The sequence below is a fragment of the Anas acuta genome, chromosome 2 (assembly GCF_963932015.1).
Source record: "Anas acuta chromosome 2, bAnaAcu1.1, whole genome shotgun sequence".
In the NCBI taxonomy this organism is placed as follows: domain Eukaryota; kingdom Metazoa; phylum Chordata; class Aves; order Anseriformes; family Anatidae; genus Anas; species Anas acuta.
Window position 1 is genome coordinate 71,592,303 of NC_088980.1, and position 19,554 is coordinate 71,611,856.

At 36.9% G+C, this 19,554-nt stretch overlaps 1 long non-coding RNA gene across 6 annotated transcripts in view; it reads left to right on the plus strand.

The window, feature by feature from the left end:
- Positions 1-19,554, plus strand: part of LOC137850608 (uncharacterized) — a 187,243-nt gene that overhangs the window by 132,634 nt on the left and 35,055 nt on the right. For 5 of the 6 annotated variants that reach the window (XR_011092665.1, XR_011092664.1, XR_011092666.1 and 2 more), the window contains one exon: positions 9,936-10,031. This is a non-coding gene — a long non-coding RNA (uncharacterized lncRNA). Of the gene's footprint in view, positions 1-9,935; positions 10,032-10,208; positions 11,309-19,554 lie in introns of those variants that run through there. The other variant, XR_011092669.1, reaches the window with a different exon arrangement.

The window sequence follows — 19,554 nt, forward strand, 5'->3', positions numbered from 1 at the left end:
TGCCTTTGGACCTAACTAAAGGAAGACATTAATATATATATATATTAAGAAAGGAAAAGAAAAAGAAATATCTACTATTCAGTACTGTGATTATAGAAAATATAGGTTTCCTAAATCATTTTAATGTGCAAATATTTCAGAAGGGGTGAACATCCATAACACTCTAAGTTTTTTGAGGTCTTAGCACTTTTAGTCTAATTTTATTTCATATATGCAACATGGCTTCCTGCTCAGAATTAAATGATTTTTTTCTGTTCAAATTACATTAAGGATGGAGAGTCCAGTGCAGTGAGGAGGTTCAGATTACATTTTTTTTCTGTCTGGTGAAACTTAAGACCTTTTCAACTTGTGGTGGCTCCCCAATCCCCTTTAAACAAGGAATGTTAAATATTTTTCATTTCAGGAAAAAGAAACACACACGCTGGAAAATAAAATCACTTTTACCTCACACTTAGCCAGCTAGCTCCTGTGAAAGTCAATGGATACATGTGGACTACTATGGTCTTGGTTAATGTTTCTCTTTCTTCATACTTTCAGGTCTCAGGGCTGGAACTTTCATCTCCTAATCAGCAAAATTACCATTTTGCTTCCCTGCAAACTCTTCCCCCCCCACCCCCCACCCCCCCCCCATTTATAATGGGAAGGAGAAAAAAAAAAAAAAAAAAGGAAAAAAAAGATTGTTGATTGGTTTTAAATTACTATTCTGGTAGCTCCAGAGAAAAATCAGTTATCCAAACTCAGGTTTCTGAGAATAGCCAAATACTGTGACAAACAAGGAGCTACCTAGGCTCACTATGAAATTCAAGGAAAAAGACAAGTAGTTCCAAAAAGAAAATTCAGTTTCAGGTAGAATTAAAGCTAGATGGACAAACATTTCCTAAGTAGAGATTGTGAATCTGGAAGTAAAACTGGAAGTGAGGTTACAGACAGAGAAGTTCTATCTTTCAGCTAAGTCAGCCCAATTTCTCTGTCACAAAGAGCAGAGAGGAACAAGAAGAGGAAAGCTGGTATCTGGGGTCTGAGCTTCAACAGACCGGTGCAATACTAATGTACAGTTCTCAGAGGAGAGACTGAGAAACAGCTCAGAAAAATCTGATGGTTAGGAAACAAGAAAAGTGTGCAAGTCTGTGCCAAGTTTTTTCAAGGAGGATCTTAGCAACTACTTAGGTTCTGACACGAGCAGTTATATCTTTACAAGGCTCATAATGTACAGTGAGATTTTCCATAATTTGACTCAAAATGTGACATTGGGAATACCTGAAATCTTTAAAACTCTGGCCTTGTTTACAAAAGTTGAGCTATTTCTAAAATCTGGTCCCAGGTTTTGTTGCCCTGCTTTTGTGGAGGGTGAGCACATTGTAATTTGTTGAAGCTCAGGTTGCTGGCTTTGGTAGATAATGGAAATATACTTGAATATGCTCTTTTTATTTGGGGCAAGATCTCTCTGAAGTCAGTGAAGACTGTCATGTAGAAGTATGCTCACTACTGTAATTAATATTTACAGAACCCTTGGAAATCAGTGGATCAAAGTAGTTCAAAGCGGTATCATTTCTGCTTAAAGTACGAACATGTTTGCACATCTCTCTAAACTGCTCAAGGTTATACTGCAGTCATGATGGGTTGGGGATGTAGACAAGAGAAAAATCCCTTTGGTAGAACACACAGCATGGATTAATTTTGCCTCTGCATTTCGGTTTCACAGTTGCTTAAACAGTTATCACAGCAAAGGTGAAACTGCAATCCCTTGTCTAGTAAGCACACAATTTCTCTGAGCTTTGTTCTTAATGATCAGGTGGGCACTTCAGAAAAGTGGGAGGAAAACCCCTCACTGTTGTATCGGTAACTGCTGGAAGCACTCTCAAATTGCTGGGAAAAAGAGAGAGAACGCAGAAGTTTCCTCTTCAAGGGAAAATGCTATTTATTCCATGGCAGACCAGAGCACAGTAACACTAACGTGGAATACATGAAGACACAAAGATCTTACTAACCACATTTTTAAAATGTGGAATTGTATTCAGCTTGACTGCATTTCCAGCAAAATACTTCAGTGGTTTCTGGCTAGAAAGATATTATAAATCAGTCTTATGCTGGATGGGCTAATACAGCTCCTGTGCTTTCACTTAATGTAACAACTTGTTATTGAACTGGAGATCATAATCTATATGCCAAAACTCAACAAATATATTGGGAAATTGCTTATTTATTTATTTATTTATTTATTTATTTATTTATTTCCCCCCCAAGTGTCTAATACATTTTTGTTTTGACACGGAAGAAAATGTAAGCTAACTTATGGGAAAAGTTCCATGTAATAGTTAAGTTTTGACCTCTGCTTACCTCCATCCTTCTTCAGGTAAGTGGACACTGCTAAACCCAGTGGACTGAGGTGAAATTTTAATTAAATAAATGCATTTTTAAATAAGTATTCATTATTTTATTTTATTTTATTTTATTTTATTTTATTTTATTTTATTTTATTTTATTTTATTTTATTTTATTTTATTTTATTTTATATTTCTTTTTGGTGTAAAATAAAGCACATCTAGATCTGTAAATGAATAAGCAGCAAACCAGGCACCCCATGTGCTATCATAGGTAAAAATTCTATCAGAATTTCTAATTTATTTCCCTCTGAAAGTCTCCCAGTCTCCCACATCTATGTATACAGGTCACAGAAAACGTAATGCTCCATTTCCACTTTGGTTTAGTATTTGCTTTTCTACTTTTTTTTTAAGAATATCGCATGTTCCAAACTTTAATATTTTAAAAATCATCTTGTTGATGGCTTTGTTTACCCCCATATCTGTAACCTGCCCCCTTTGGCTGACTGAAAAAGTCTGATCCTTATCTTATGGTCAACCCTTTCAAATTGCTAAACCAGGAAATGAAGGGAGTTGCTGTGGTCCCTGGGTAGACAAGGTGAGGCAAGGAGACAGAGCCTCACTGCATGCAGTTTTGCATCTATAAGTATTTGTACAGGTCCACTCACAGTCATAGTGTAATAGACAGTATCTACACTATAGTAGAGATAACTACATTTTATAGACCCTCACTCCATGATAAATCTCACTGAAATCAATTTGGAGCACTTAAAACATAGGGGAGCATATAAAAGGCCTTAAAATGCACAAGACCTAATGCTTCACTTTTCTGACTCTGTGCCAGTGCTCTGGTTCTTGGACTCCATTAGCATACCTATGCAGTGAGGTTACCTTAATTGCCTACCTTTTGCAGACTTAAAACTAATGAGGTTGCTACTCAAATGACATACCTCTTAATTCTGGAGACCATCCAGTCAACTTTTTAATGTAGGCAAGCCAGCATGGCAAGAGACAACATAAAGTGTGTTATATTTGCGTGTTTTTTTTTTTTTTTTTTTTTTTTTTTTCTACAAAAACAATAAATTTCTGTCTTAAGTTTAGGAAAATTTATTTTGAGGAAGAGACAGTGCTCACCAGAGGACAGAGTATAGTCCAGAAATCCATTTCATCCCAGCTTGGGGCTGTCAGTCCCTGCCCCAACACTGCTATAGGTGGTTCTGGGTCCTTGGTCTGGGTCCTGGTCCTCTCTCCTGCTGTCCTGGCTCTTTGACTGGATTTTCTCAGTGGACTCTGGGCTACCCTGCAGGTAGCTTTGTCTCTAGCTCTGATTGTAGTCCTCTCCCCTGGATAGACCTCATCTGTGTTCCAGCCCTATCTTCATCTCTGGTCTTTCAGAAAACTTGAGACTGCTTCAGAAAGCATTCCTCAAGCATCTTATTCCACAGCATTTTATGTTTTGGGTGTACCTGGTGGGACCACTATCAGAACTCACAAAAAGTGAGTGAAACACACTGATGATAAAGATACCATGAAGAAATGAAATATGGTCAGTATGGAAATTTTGCTCTCTATCAGGACAGCGTGCATTAGAATGTGTATTATCTAATATAGAGGAGCTATGTCACCAGCTGAATCATCATATTGCTAAAATCATTTATATGAACAACACTCTGCAAAATTAATCTGATATATATTGTTACATTCTAAGTAAAGGACATATATAAAGAAGGAAAAAGATCTCTGTTTCTAAACAAACTTGTTACTAGGGGATTCAAGAACTTCTGTTGTATCAGCAACGCTGTGGTGTGTAGCACCACAGTTATGTTAATACGTTACATTAAGAACTCTTTCACATGTTGTCAAAAAAAAGCAGTATAGGTAAGCTTTGGTACTAGGCATGTAAGAGGTGCAAGGTCAGTAATCAAGCTGAACAGCAAGAAAACAGTGATGTGCTTTACTTCAGGTTATCACCATACAATTACAGACAGAATCTCTGTTAGAAGATTCTTTAATATTAGAAGGAATGAAAACAAATAAAATCTCCACAGAGCAGAGAAAATGCATCCACTCCCTACCAACTCTCTAATTTATAAATCCAGAAAGCGCCTAATAAAGGAACAAGGAACTAATTCTTTTACACATTTTTGATACCTACCTCCATAATGCATTACTTTTTTTTTTTTTTTTAATGGAGTTGCTTATAGAAAGAATACCAAGTAAATTATTAAAAAATAGATTTATTTATTTTTTTTACCCACCAGCCAAGATAAGCACAATCTGTGAAGCTTAGTTTGAGAGTACATGAGTTTTGACAAATACAAGTTATGCTTTCTTATTCTTCTCCTCTCCCCTGGAATTTTACCAATTTAATTTATCTAAGGTTTTGAAATGAGAGGGAGGAAAAAACAGCAAACCTTACAGCTAGCAGGATGTTAAGTATTTGTAGTTCTATTTTTATTTTTTAATTGAATTTTAATTGATTGGTGAAAGTGCAATAGCAATAGAAGTCCACTCAGTAAAACAAGTACTAGACCACATCAGCAAGGAAAAACCATCAAAGTACGATTTTTTGCCAGTGTGTGTGTCTGCAGTGACAACTGGCAGACTAAGCATGTAATTCATTCTCTGGTTTCTTTATCAAGGCTGTCAACAGTGATAATAATTAGGACTAATTGTAGTAGTGAGGTTAATTATCAGAATGCCTATGCATTATGAAGGGGTGATGCGCTTAATGAACTTTGGTTGTTAGTGACCCAATGTTTTGTATTACTCACAGATCTAGTTTTTATTTATCTACATTTACAAGCATGAAGAGCCCATTTAAGTCATTTTATAAATCATTTAACTTTTCATTGGTATAATCTATGCCAAAGATTTCAGCAAATGATTTTCTATCTCGTGTAATATTTGGGTGAGAAGACATCTTCTGGAAAGATATGATACTTCAGTCTTCAAGTGACAGAATATCCATTGTGTCTATTAGAAAAGTTTTCACATGACTGATTACCATTGCTTTCTCTGAATTATAAGTATCTTTTATTATACTTTAAACCTGATACACATAACAGTCTGCAGACCTGACTCAGGAAAGTAGAGACTAAATAGCTCACTAGACTAAATAGTTCAGCTTCAGTCTGAACTGAAGACATTTCAAAGCAGGTGATATTGAGGTTCAAATCACAGAATCACAGAATTGTTTGATTGGAAGAGACCTCCAAGATCATTGAGTCCAACCTATGACCTAACACTAACCAGTCCTCCACTAAACCATATCGCTAAGTTCAACATCTAAACGTCTTTTAAAGACCTCCAGGGATGGTGACTCAACCACTTTCCTGGGCAGCCCATTCCAATGCCTAACTACCCTTTTGGTAAAGAAGTTCTTCATTATATCCAACCTAAACCTTCCCTGGCTGGGTGAGTTAATTGCTTAATTCAATTCAAAGCTATCACTGAATGATGATATAATGTAAATGAATAGACATGAGCAGAGGGGAAAAGAAGTGCTGAATTGCTTTAATGTAATGACTGAAAGTCACAGCAAGCTAAATGATTTAAGATTATTGTGCCATCACAGTCTGAAAACATTAGTCTGATCACTTTCCCCTTTCTGGAAATAGTTATAAGCAGATCAAAAGGCCTTTAACTATATCCATATTTAGTATTAAAAATTCTTTTCTTAATGGTCTATAACTGGGAACAGTATTAACTCTCTTGTACTTGTCAAAAATGTGAGACAAAGTTGTTTCTGCTCTGTGACTGAAAAGGTGTACAAGTATTTCTTTCAAAAAAATTTACTTGCCTTTAGCAACAAAAGAAAATCTATTTCATTATAATTTTTTTTTTCTCAAAAGAAAATTTTAAAAATATATCTTTCAAAAAAAGCAAGCACAAAACCTATAGAGCTACAGTAAACAGACATTTAAATGCCTAGCAATTCTTCATTACTCATTCAACTTTATTTACATACTTTAGCCTTTGTAGCATGAATAGACTTCTTGAATAAGATGGTATGTGTATATAAACACACAACTGAGTGATATATTCACCTTTTAATATAAGTAATGGGCCTGATATTCAAGGAGATGTAGAATTAGCCACTTTCAGTTTTGCTGTCTTAAGCTGTATATAGAAGTGCAGTTAAGTACAAATTCTATAGATTTGTGGCTGTCAGTGTGAAAGCAGAGAACATTCAGTCTTGTGTTATACAAACTAATGCTGAAGGAGGGTGGGGGGCGCTGGCCCAAGCTGGCTTTCCATAGGAAGTCCATCTTTTCTGTCAAGGGCTTGTTATCTCTCTGAGGCTCATTAGTTTAGGAATAACACTGTATAAAAGCAGGTAGAGTCTGTTTGGATTGGTGCATCTGTGAGTGTAGCTGAACTGACTGGGAACTGTGGTGGCTCAGTAAATTTCCCTTCAAGATCCCTTGCTTATAACAATGACTGGAAATGACTGGACCTACAAGACTTCCAGTAACCTGGCAAAAACCCTTCTATTCAATTTCGTACCTTGCTTCAGATCTAATATAGCTTGGAGGTCACTGCAGATATACAAAATTGTTCAGAACTGGGATGTCATTTAAGCCGACCTTTGTAATGATTAATCAATCTGCTTTTAATATCTGAAGTTCATCTTTCAAATTTTTATTCCATTTAACTTCTTTTTGATGTATTACCTTATCAGTTCTTCCACAGGCAAAATTTCTATTATTTTAAAGAAGAGATTTTTCTAATTATATTATGTTACAGAAAAAATGCTTGTCCATCCAATGTGCTTCTGGGTGTGTTTAAAATCTAATCAATATGTATAGTGAGATATACGTTTATTTGCAAGCAAGCTGTCTCTGTATACTTAGGCTGCTATGAAACCTTACAGAAATTTAAACAGAAACTGGGCCTTGAGCCCAGGAAAACTAAACCATTGCTGCCAAAAAACAATATATGGAAACATTATACATAATACCAAGTAGTCTTGTTAGCTTCATGCTTGCAAAATCTTTTCTTAGCAATGATGTCTCTTAAGTGTCCTCAGACTGATTCTGCTTGTAAGAAAGCATATAGGCCTTTACTGTGAGTTATCCTGTGCTCTTCCAAAGCTCAGGGTTGCAAAAACAGAGCATTACTTGCCTTTTGTCTCTGAAATATGTCTAAAGTCATGTCTTTGCCACTGAAAATGATTAAGTTTCAGTGCCCACTCTGCAGTCCCTCAGAGAAGAACGAATAGAAGGCACTATGTGTAGTTCAGACCCTTCTGTCAATGGGAAAATCCAAAACGTGTGTTTTCTGTTCTTGAGGTGGAAAGGACTCAGTTCAATAGTGGGTAAGGTCAGCTGCAGGCACTGCTGAGGTTGTTCAGGGAAGATCATGCTACGAGTTTTGTTCAATAAATAATTATGCTCTTCACAGAATCACAGAATCACAGAATTTCTAGGTTGGAAGATCAAGATTTCTAGGTTGGACTTCAAGATCATCAAGTCCAACCTCTGACCTAACACTAACGGTCCTCCACTAAACCATATCGCTAAGCTCTACATCTAAACGTCTTTTAAAGACCTCCAGGGATGGTGACTCAACCACTTCCCTGGCAGCCCATTCCAATGCCTCACAACCCTTTCAGTAAAGAAGTTCTTCCTAAATTTTTGCATGGTTTGTTTGATGCCTTTGATCACAGAAATGAACCCTGTGGTTGTCTCTGTTCATTTGTTGTTTTTTTCTCTCCTGTTTACAAATGACTGACTCACCACTGTGTGATCCTGAGGGGTGCTCAATCTAACAATGGAGTGAATCAGCCAAAACAGTCATGTCCTGCTTTAAAAGAGCAGAGAATGCGTATTCAGAAACACCTTAGCTTCAAAAAGCAAAATGCTTGCATTGCTGCATGCTAGAGTCACAGGGGGAAAGAAGCCTGCCTTGTGGTAAAGAGCTGGTGGTACACTTGAGTAAGGATTTTGGTACTTGTACCCTGTGTTATTTGCAAGCTACTGAGAAGTCTTGCAGGAAGCAGATATTTTCAGGTACATTTGAATATATGGAAACTTGGCATGGTCTATCACACACCACGAAATAAGATCAAAGACAAAACCTGAGCTATGGTGCAGCAGTAGAGGATACTAAACACAGAACAACATTATTTAATCGATGTTGGCAATTGAGGGATTTTTGTGCGTCCTGCAACAGGCAATAAGAGGGTAGGTAGGCTTTACAGAAAGAAAATGTAGTTTTATTTGTGACAATGCAGTTTTATTTTTGTTTCATCTTATCTACACATCATGCAGGATTTTGAAATCTCTACATAGTCAAAGCACAACAATGAAGGCATAAACTGGAAATTTCAGTCTGGTCTCAGCCCAGCATTTCATACAGTTTTAACTTCAAGTTCTCCTTCTCCTTTCTTTTTTTTCTGATACTAACACTTGCACAAGTTTCACCTTCAATGTATTAATTTTCTTCAGTGGCACAGAATGGATAGATCAAGTATGGATCAGGTGATCATTGGTTTATTGGTATCTCAAGATAATACCACTTTGAATGGTATAACATTCAAACAGAATGTCTACACCAGATAGGACAGAGGCATAACACCAATTAAATATAACACATTGTAGACCTAATTTCCACAGTTTCTTGCACCTTGTCAATTAGTATATGAATGTGAACACAAACTGCAGTAAAATGCTTCCTAACAGAATACAATATTTTACAGAAACTTTAAGCAAACTGAAATGTTAAAAGTGATGCCTGTTTGAGGAACTGGATGAACAGGCCAATTTAAAAGACTGGTTTCAGAATGCTTATAGCTTCTTGAATTAACATCACATGTAGACAAGTAAATATATTCGATAGAAAACGGCCATACAGGCTGAACAAATAAAATTTCATCCATTAAAGTTAGAAGAAGAAACATTTCCATAGCTTAGAAGTTTGCAAAATAATTCCAATTCAAAGTCCATATTCACACTTGGAAATTGATGCTTTTATACACATGTTTTTATGAAAATACTAGGAAGATGACATCTGAAAATGAATCCCTGAATATTTCTGGTAAAATATAACTGTATGAAGTTCAATTGACTTAAACTAATGTTACTGTAATTCTATAGGATATAAAACAGCTAAAAACTGTTCACTTGAAGAATTAGCTCTGAATGAGCTAACTCCGGTTAAATCCACTGACCAATGCTAAAATTATTGTTCAGTGTTATATCTTGAAATTTCAGACACTCCAATTTCTTTTTTTATCCTCTGATTCTCCTTTTACAATCAAAAGGAACATATAGTTATTCAGAGGGAGAGCTGAAAGAGCACAAACCACATTGAAACATTTATGTGTTTAGTTTTGAGACACCTACACAAAATCAACTTAATGAAGCCACAGGACAATTATTTAGTAATTTCTAGACTTTTGCCTTTACTGGGCCTGCTGACATTTGGAGACTGACTGTCACTCATTGTAATCTGCCTTTTCTTCATTACATAGCAGAGCTTTATTTATTTATTTGTTTATGGATGTGAAGAATTCATTCACATAGTATTTAAAGAAAAAGAAGTCCTATACAATGAATTAATAAGGGTGTTCTGCTGATAATATTATTTCATTTTTTGATTAACATTCAGGAGCCTCAATCAAGCAGTGTGACATACATAAGCAACACCAGATCCTGATATGAAGAACTTATCTCACAGACTACAGCAGATACTGCAGACAACCAGGTAAAGAAAGGATTTGTGGAAGAAGTTGTGAAATGATCTTGGCTAGCACAAGTACAGCTCCAATTATGTGGAAACTGAAACAATAGCAGCAGCTGTCATTAATTAGATATTTCTGTGTAAAGGTTGTGCAAGGCTTTCTGGACTGAGTTCAAACTGATTTGGTTAAATTGTCTGCAGGAGTCATATGCTGTTTCTGACTTGCTACTGAAAACCTACTTCCAGCAAGTCCTGTGAAGTCCTCTCTTCTCAAGATTCCCCCACCTCTAACTGACCTGCACCCTGCGGTGGGTCTGGCAGCTTCTCCTAATTCAAGCCTGTATCCAGAAAACTTGTGGTCCTTGCCATGACCTGTTCCTTGACATGTTTCTCCTTGGGAACAGAATGAGATATGTCACCTGCACACAAGTGCTGTTTTGCAAGTCATTTGTTTCAACAGAATAATATTGTGTTATCTAATAACAATAAAGCAGTCAGTCATTCTTCTGAGTTTCCAAATCTCTTTTAGGTTTGATTAAGCAGAGAAAATGCTGTAGTATGAGCTGCTAGGTCTTTCTGTCAAGCTCACTAAGGCTATCTGATGATAATACACTCTGATAGCAAATACTTTAAACACAGCTTTTAGTCACGACTGAATTAGTTTGTGAGGTAGTATTTATTTATTTGGGATATAATGATAAGACTCAATTCTCAATTTCAGCAGATTTAGCTACCATGTAGCACAATACTAAGATGTACTAAGAGAGCAACCTGGGATCCTAGATTGTAACGACTTCACAAGTAAAGACTTTACTGGTTACAGGTATCTCCTGCTTAGCACTTTCTGCTTTCTGCTTCTTGTGTGGTGGTGTCTTTTCTAATTGTTAGTCATAAATTGTGACAAATCAGCTCAGATTTACCAGTAGATTTGTTTAATTATACAGGCTAAAATCACAGGCAGTCTTGTGAACACTTTTTTTTTTTTTTTTTTTTTTTTTTTTTTAAGTAGACATTCTGGTCTGTTCTTGTGAAATTGTCTTCTACAAGAGTTTTATAATAGCAGATGTAGAATCCCTCCTGTGAATCCTACCTTGCAAATCTGTATTTCTGGCTATTGGATTATATATCATAGTCTAAAAGATTTAGATTTCCAAACCCTTGTGGAAGTGCAGGAATTTGTCTTGCTTAGAATGAAGTGGTTTCTCTCTGTCTTTGTGTATTTAATTTGACTCATGGCATTCTGCAGCATTTTATACAGTGGTAGAAAAGTGAATGTGGAGAAGTCTGGAATTTTGGGTCCCTTCCCCCTCCCAAAAAAATAAACCAAACCAAACAAAAAATCAGATAGGGTGTCTCCTCATTTTTATTTATTTTTTTATTTTTTATCACAAAGGCAAGAGACTTGAAGACTGAGTTCCAGTTCCAAAGAAGCCTGGCCCACTCGTTGGCCCGGTTTTTACTGTTCCACACATGCCTTCTCCATCTGCTCTGTATAAACACTTCTTCCTTTAAAAAAGCATAGTCAGACTTTATTTTTCAGCTCAGTTCAGTGACACATACTCTGTGTGAGTTGAAAAGATTAATTTCCCTTTCTCTTTTGAACAGTGTAGCTGGGGCCACCTCTCAGCCAAATCTCTCAACCACTTCTGGCAGCAACCAGAATTGCATAGTTTCACTGCTTCTGGCCAATGCACTGCATTCATTCAGTACTTGTCTTCACCTTTCTTGATATGGCTCTGCCTCTAAAGAGGCATAATTTAACCACAATTCTGCTACTCTCCTTTGTTACATTTATCTAGATCGAATTACCTTCTCTGCAGGTGATATGTCTCCAGCTACACTATAACAAAATGGAAAGGGGCTGAAAGCAACTGAGTATACTCGTAATTTTTCAGGGTAATGAGCAAGGCCAAAGTACTATCTAAATAGTAGAGCTGGCTCCAAAAATTGCTGACACAGAAGTAGTATTTTTCTATATCAAACCCTACTGCTCACTTTATGCTATTTTATCGTACTGTTTGATGAAGTACTGCTAGAAATCTGTGTACAGCAGGCTAGTTCCAGTCATTCTCATCTTGGAATGCATAAGAAATGAATAACTGAATTTTTCTAAAGATCAGGAAAACAAACAAACAAACAAACAAAAACACACACACACACAAAAACAACAACAACAACTTTTGGGACACCTCACTGTCCCATTCTGTAGGTTTTTTTTTTTTTTTTTTTTTTTTTTTTTTTTTTTTTTAAAAAAAAAGCTTTTACCATCTTTGATAGCTCATTAATCTTTTGCAAATACCGGAGAAGATCTTTTATTTAGGTTAAGAATGATTTCACTTCTGCAAAAAGTGAAACAAAGTTATTTTACAGCCCTTTGTACACTTTTAAGTCAACTAAGATGATTTTTAAAATTAAAAGATCTGTTGTGGCAAAAAAAAAAAAATACTTCTACCAATATTGTATGGGATGAGTGAAACCTTAAACATGAAGAGTTTACATCTTCACTTAGAATAAAAGTGCACCAGTTTCAATGACTAAATGGAACAGGTCAATGAATCTTCCTCTAGGCAGAATATGACCTATTTTCCAGAAGGTGAATTGGTAAATCTTCAATATTTTCTTTATTTCTCCACTGAATGCACTAACCTGTGGTAAACTTCTTTTTAAGCACTGAACAAAAAATTATTAGATCCTTAGAAGTATTTCTGTTATCTTAAACATTGAACTATCTGAAAGTTTCAGAAACACAAAGTTTTATAATAAACCTTTGCAATAATTTGTCATCTCCATTTTGCAGATAATTTCCTAAAGTAGAGAAGAAACTAAGGAATTTGTTTTGTTTCCTGAGCACGGGCATTTAGAGAAATACAAAGGTACCCAGGGCATCCACATTAGGGGAGCAAGAACATTTTTCTGTTTGGTCTTTCTCTTGAGGTCTCAGGTATTTTAAGAAGCGTGAAGTTCATATGGGCAACCAAGTCCTCCATGTCCTTTAATTTGTCCTTTAATTTATGAAGAGCAGTTTGAATTGTATTAACACTGACTTTGTTCAGTCACAGCTTCTCTTGACTGTTTGCAGAAATGGGTAATGAGGTCCTAGAGCCTTCCAGGTGAGCATCCAGTCTTTGAGATAGACCCCAGCTGCTCCTTTAACACTGACAACCTACAGGACTCGCTTCTCAGGACTCCAAGGAGCCAAACCCAGAAACACCTGATGTCTGCAAGCTAGGTTTTATGAGGCACATCCAGGAACTGCAGGCAACTCAGCCCCTCCTAAGCCTCAGGCCTGTGTTGGGGTTAGGATGTGAGCACTGCTCTTGCCTATTTGCAGAGGCAGGTTTCCTAGGTCTTCTCACAAATTCTCTCAACAGTTACCATCATAGTCCTGAGGACACCATCAGCTCTTGTCCCTGCCCAGGGACCAGGACCTTATGTCAGCTCAGGGGCTGTCAGCCCCTCTCGCAGCAAGGCCACAGTATGTCAATGCTCCAGCTCACCACAGCCCCGTCCTACCTATTTGAGACTCTCAGCTCAAGAACATGATTATTCCATTTTCTTTCCATGTAAATGCCATCCAGAAAAATAGGAAAACTGAGGCATGCACAATAAACATACAAAAAACTAGTGTCTCCTATATACTAAGACTATACTCAGATGCTTTCTGATGTGGTTGTGCCCTGCCGAAACAACCAGCCTCTCCAAGACAATGTTGGTAGTATAGCACTTAAACAGTGGAGGAGTGTGTGAGACATTGATTTCTAATTCTCTATAAAGGATACTGAATTTAAGCTGGCAGCATATCTTCAGTGTGTATTCTCTCAACACCAAGCTATGTATGAGAAGTGTGTGCATGGAGGGAATTGCCTTTTCTAGTGGTTCAGTGAAAGATCCCATCAGTTTTCACTTTTCTTTTTAAAGGGAAATACTTAGACATCCATGCCAAAATGGGCCTCAAGGCTATGAAACCCACAAGAGATCTTCAAAGGTGCTTTTTTACAGTTCAGAATAAAACATCTATTTTGTAAAAAAGATGTGAGAATAAAGAAACACAGCTGTCCCTATTAGCTTCCACTTATGGCCTGCTCAGTAAACTTCCTTTCTGTAGCTTCCCTTTAAAGTTTTAGTTCCCTCCTTTTACAGGGAAGTGGATGCATGTATTTAGCATGTATCTAGCTTGATGTGATGTTTCATTGGAGGAAGGATATTACATGATATGAAATGATATTGTGATTTTTAAGTATCACCTGTAAATCTAACTGACAATGGTGTGCTCCTTTCTGAGACCTATACAGGCCTGTTGAACATTTCAGTGAGCCACAGAGTAACACATGCTGTAATGCAGTCCAATTGCAGTATTCATGCCCATACAGCTTAATTTAGTTTGCAGAAATCAAGCGCACTCTGAAACATCGTTACTTTGTCTAAGTGAAAAAAATGAAATGAAATGAAATAAAATAAATAAAATAAAATACAATAATAAAATAAAATAAAATAAAATAAAATAAAATAAAATAAAATAAAATAAAATAAAATAAAATAAATAAAAATCCTTGAAAGACTCTTTCACTGAATAAATTTATGTGAATGTCAAATGATAATTGATGGAACAGCACCAGACACTGAACATGCCATCCTAGTCAAGAGAGTGGAGAAAAGTACTTCACACACTTCATTTTTGTGTCTGGTTGTTGGTAGGTGTACACATGCTGTGGAGTCTAGGACCTTTTCCCAAGGTGAAATGTTATGATTTTATTGAAATCTTTACTGAATGATTTGTCTTCCCTACACCAGCTGAACAGATTTTCACAAATGGTGGTAAAGATTGATGTGCTAGCCCTATTAGTGTAAACTATCTGATGGTGAAGTCTCTGGGGGTAAGGACAAACTCAACTTTGCATGTCAGGGCTTAAGATGGCTGCTGTGCTTGCAGAGGCCCACTCAAGGCAGAGTGTGTCCAATGATGCACATAGAGCACAGGCTGCCTCAGAGAGGATGGGGCAGGGACAGTCCACATATTCACTGCTTGTACATTATGTCTGAGTGTATGATTGATGATTTAACTCTCACTGCAAGATTGTAGTTAATCACTGGGTCTCATTACAAATGTTTTCTTAATTCAAAATTTAGCTATTTTGCAGAGAGAGATGTCAAATTTCACCTCCAGGGTTCTCTCTAAGGGTAGTAACCTGTGTTTGATCAGTAATCATTTTGAGGCTGTCAGTTCATGGATGTCATTTCTGTCTTGAACATTTTTATTTTTATTTTTATTTTTATTTTTATTTTATTTATTATTTTTTTTTTCTGCTCAATCTCCCTATAGCATTTTTTTTTTTCTACAGTAGCTTTTTTTTCTACAGTAGCTTTTTTTTTTTCTACAGTAGCTTTTTTCATGTTTCTTGCCCACATGTCTAAGGCTTCCAGAGCACTGACAGAGAGTCTAACAACTGAATAACAAATGACATCCAGAGCAGTGTGTGTATTTAGAGTGAGAGTGAGGATGTCTGATAACACTTGATACAAAGGGATTTTTCATTTCACAGGATTGTAGGACACAATTCACGTATCTTCCTCTGGGAGAAGTGGGCTTCAAAGAGTTGTTTTAATGCTGGCAAAAAATGCTTGTGTAACTTAAACCTTACATTTTCTTTGCAATAGTAACAATTTGCTCTAAAATAAAAAGCTGCTTTTGAGCATGCCAGTTTCTTTGTTCTGAAGCTCTTAAAGGACGAACTGCAGCAGCTATTGCTTTCACGCTAATGATTGCTACAAGGAAGGACTTAATTTTGTGATTCATAAATATCATTAAACTCTAATTTATAAACAAGATCCTTTCAAGATAGAAAGTACCCAATCAGGACAAAACAATTAGAATTTCTACGTCGTGGTGTTTACGTCGTGGTGGTTTTAGTATAAATTCATTATGTCTGTCTGCACATTTTCAATCTTATGGTTGCCATTAGGCTGTATTAATGAGAACACGACACTGAGCCAATCTTAGCAACAGCAGCTGTACCAACAAAATGCTCTCCTGAGGAATATTGATTTCCCTTCTTGGATATACTTAAACAAAGGCTGGTACTGCAGACATAACCTGTATGTGCTTTAGTCTTCTGAATCTTACTACGCCATCGCCATTGCCTTTTATTTAAGGGAGAGAATTATTCTGCACTTGGACAGAGGTGTTGCCTGAGATGCATAACCTTAATACATGTAGGTTACTTAATTGTAGATAAGTGAGATAAGCCTTTATTTATTTATTTATTTATTTATTTATTTCAGAAATATGCTTTTTTGAACAGACTATTGGAACAATTACATTGCTGACATTTTCTCCTTGCTCCCCTCAAACAAACAAACAAACAAATGAATACTAGTACTTTTGGGGAAGGACAAAAGAGAGCACAGAACACAGAATACTGAGCTCCTGGGAGTGGAAGTTGGTCTTGTTGTCATGAAAAAAATGAGTGGTGAATGAGTGGTGTTTCTGTAAAAGCTTCAAAATGGCTGTTTGGGATTCTCAGTGCCTGTTGCATTTGGTGCACGAGACACTATGTCAACTGTGCCTATGTTTAAAGATTACTGGAGAGGTAGGCAAATACAGGACAGTAAAACTGATAACTCTTCTTGAAAATGCTATTGATGCATTTGACATAGTGGGATTTGTAACACTCCATCCTCTGCATACACTGTAAGCATGTGCTGTTTAATTTGATGACAACTCTGAGAGTCTGAAAAGTGTCCTGAATTTCAATATGAATTAAATATCTGTTTTTGAGACATTTGATATGCTTCTGCACAGGCATTGACATACAAGATATGTGTTACTCAACAAATGAAAACAACATCTGCAAATGTGTTGAAGAGGGCATTGTCTGAGTAGTGGCACTTACGTGTGCCTATTCTGATACCTATATATTAAAAGTTAAAAAAAAAGTTTTTGCTTCTTGCTGAACTACAAGAAAGCCAAAATCCAAGCTCTAGCAAAAATCAGACTGACGTTTCTGCTAAGACAAACAGATAGGGTAACACTCTTGGGCTAATTTCTCAGTGTCAGCAAGGGCATTCTTTTTGCATTCCAAGTGCTGAACTGCTGCTCTCCACAAAGGCCCACTTCAGCTCTCAGGCAGCCGTTAAACAGACCGTCAGCAGGAACACCACCGCCAAAGTGAGGGAATGAGGGAGCTGTGGCCTCTGTCACATGCAGTGTTGGAAATGGTGGTGATGGAGAGGACAAACTGCAGGACAAATGTCATCGCTGCTGTTTGAAGTTACATGCTCAGGACTTCAGCACAGGTAGGAAGGATTCAGAGGGGCTACTCAGGGTTAGGTTCCATGGTGGCTGCTGTTCATTTTGCATCTTTGCCTTTTGTTTTGTCAAAGAATGCATGTTTATAACCAGAAGCAGTGTTTAATTTCTGGGGAAGGAGGCTGAGGGTTTCTTGCCCTGGCTGTTGCATGCTGGGTCACACGGACCATTATGGAAGAAAGGGGAGATTGACCCTCTACAGGGAGCAACTGTGCGTAGCTGGGGGGTAAGACCTTACAAAGCAGTGAGTAGGACCAACAGAGCATATGAGAGACAGCAAAGAGCCCAGGAGCCTAGAGAAGAGCAGACAGTGGAAGACAGCTAGGAAAAATAGGGAGCAGAAAAAGCCAAGCCTCAGGGGTCATCAAATTTTCTTCCTCCAAGAGACCCAGAGGGGACTGTACAAACCTCGGTACTGTGCAAATCTCAGTCTTGTCCAAAAGCAACTGGGTTACTGAACTAAAATCTGGCATAGAACCAAAGGATTTCACCACAAGGACACAGTGGACAGGAGACTTGTTTATAAAACATTTTTATTTCTAATCTGTCTCATTCTGAACTTTCTCTGTTTTATAATGTTTATTGTGACGCAGCCTGACTCTAGAGCTTGCAAAACACAAAATGGCTCTGGGGGCACTTGCTCTGAGAAATAGGTGCTGACAGATGCACCTCAGGGTACTGGCAAAACTGGGGTCCCTTCTCAGCTGTGCTACTCTTAGGCACATTCAGACAGGCTGGCTACAGCTTTAAAAGAAACAGAATACCAGATTGGGAAATAAAACATTAATTTTATTAAGGTACTGCATGCATGTTATTGGGTTTATGGATCATTGCTAATTCAGGCATATGATTATTTGGATTTTGATATGAAACACCAGGGTTTTTCTTCTTCATGTGTCTCCTCGCCGGCCTCTTCTGCACAAACTTCTCAATTTCCAGTCAATACATGTTATCTATATTTGTTTAAAAAAGAGGTTCATGTTTGAATTTTAAATAGTTGCCTTCTGGGGATGATTTTGGTCTGGGCCTGTTTTTCCTTTTTACTTTTTATTAATATCTGGGCCAAAATCTATTGACTCCACTGTGCTTTCATTTAGGACATAGAAATTCCGTAAATTCTACAACCGAAGGTAGTATATGATAATTTTAAAGTTTTTTTTTAATTATTATTATTTATTTTTCAATAATTTAAAAATATTATAAAATATTGGCTCTGGTATTTGATACTGAGTTATCAAGAGTTAGCTCATGTTTCAGGAGTGTTCTGATTTTTTTCTGGTAACATACTTTTAATGTCAAACACTGATTCCAGAACTTTTTCTTTAAAATTAACTATAACTGTATTATGTAATACTTTTTGTTTTCCTGCCTGTTTGGCTACAGTATAGCTTTGGGAATTCTTACTTTACAGTTTTCAGTGCATAATTTTCGGCAGGTTTTCTAAGTTTGGTTTAGTAGCTTGTTCCCTGAGTCACGCAGGTGATTAGATGTGGTGGACACACCATTTCCAGTTTCAAGAACAGTGTGAATAAAAAGGTCTGTTAAGAGGACTAATGAGGCGGATATGGATAGGAGTAAAAGTAGCTGGTGGAACTGTAACATTTCATCAGATAGAAGTAAAGTCCTATAAATTATAGAGCTGATTATTCAGTAATTCCAAAGGGAAAGTACAATTTTGCTAGCCTATTTATCCAAATATATTTGGAAAAACAAACAAACAAACAAAGCCAAACAAAAACCCCAAATAAAGCCAATAACCCTTATGAGATCATTGTCTCCACAGCAAGCATACAAACTAAGCTGTGGATGGGGTTAGGATGACCTAATGATATATCTTAGGCCATAAAACTATTCCAGCAGTTAATGGATGTTAGTGAATTGTGCTTTTGAAGTGAGATAATCTGGGCTCCATCTCTACTACTGTGGTAAACCCAGAGGTAGAAATGATCTATGTTAGTGACATCTGAGACACCCAAGTGCACCATGGTTTGTTAAAACATATCTTTCTTGCTGATTTATCCACACTTCCAGATTCAAAATCAGGCCCAATAGGGGAAGGGTTGAAAATTCTGCACTGTTCTGTCTGAATTAAAATTTCCATAAACTTTAAGGGCCTGGAATATTCCAGTGACTAGTTTTCCCTGTGGTACAAACTTTTAGGTCTTTTAATTCTCTCTGCTTACCAAATAAATAGGTCTTTATGAGATCAGCAGTATAAAAACAACAGGTATATCTGTTTCA